Source organism: Penaeus monodon, chromosome 23 (assembly GCF_015228065.2).
Source record: "Penaeus monodon isolate SGIC_2016 chromosome 23, NSTDA_Pmon_1, whole genome shotgun sequence".
NCBI lineage: Eukaryota > Metazoa > Arthropoda > Malacostraca > Decapoda > Penaeidae > Penaeus > Penaeus monodon.
The window spans coordinates 39990876-39991651 of record NC_051408.1 but is presented as its reverse complement, the minus strand read 5'-3'; the positions used below and the strand labels follow the sequence as shown (position 1 = coordinate 39991651).

General features: G+C 33.4%; 1 protein-coding gene across 1 annotated transcript in view; it reads left to right on the top strand.

Annotated features, from left to right (window-relative positions):
• Positions 1-776, top strand: part of LOC119588052 (glycine-rich cell wall structural protein-like) — a 28914-nt gene that overhangs the window by 4822 nt on the left and 23316 nt on the right. The gene's annotated exons all lie outside the window — the stretch shown is intronic.

Here is a 776-nt window from a genome sequence, read left to right as displayed (position 1 = left end):
CTTCGGAGGAGGCAGTGGCAGCGGCCTGGGTGGTTCTGCAGGCGGAAGGTAAGCTAAATGTTATATACTTTTCCACAGGGTTTCCTTTAAGAGTAATGCATATACAAAAATGGTTTTCTTCTTTGCTCTAGTCTTTTCAATCCTTATTTTCGAATAGACAGAACTTCAGTATACATGTCAGTGTTAAATCATAGTTGTGTTTTCTACTTTTTTATTTAATTATATAAAATCATCTCTTAATTCATCTGTTTACTAACTTTTTAAGGTCATCTTTCCTTTTACAGCAAAGGCGGAAGCGGCCACCTTAGCACCAGTTACGGCGTACCAATTAGTACATGAAAACGGGTAAACTGACTCAACAGGGAATGTTATTGCTGCTTGTATGTCGATGTGCACATCCACTTATGTACATGTGGACATGAGCTATAATTTTCTGACAACAATAAAATGTGATGTGTGAGTAATGACTCATTTTCCGTGGAACCCAATAAGACAGTTGAAATGAAGACTAAATTAGAGAGAAAATAAAAGCAAAATTATATTGATTAATATAGATGTGGTTTATATATGTTCAGCAAGTCATAACAATGAAAAGAAATGCAAAACTAACATTCACTTTGCTGTGAAACCTTAATTAAGCAAGACAAACTCAGCTACAAAGGATGTAAAATATTGATTAAACTGAATTAACAAATAAACGAATAGCTATATAAAATCAGAGAAAATAAAATTATCAATAAATAAAGTGGATCACTGATTGTTGACTTTACTAGAAG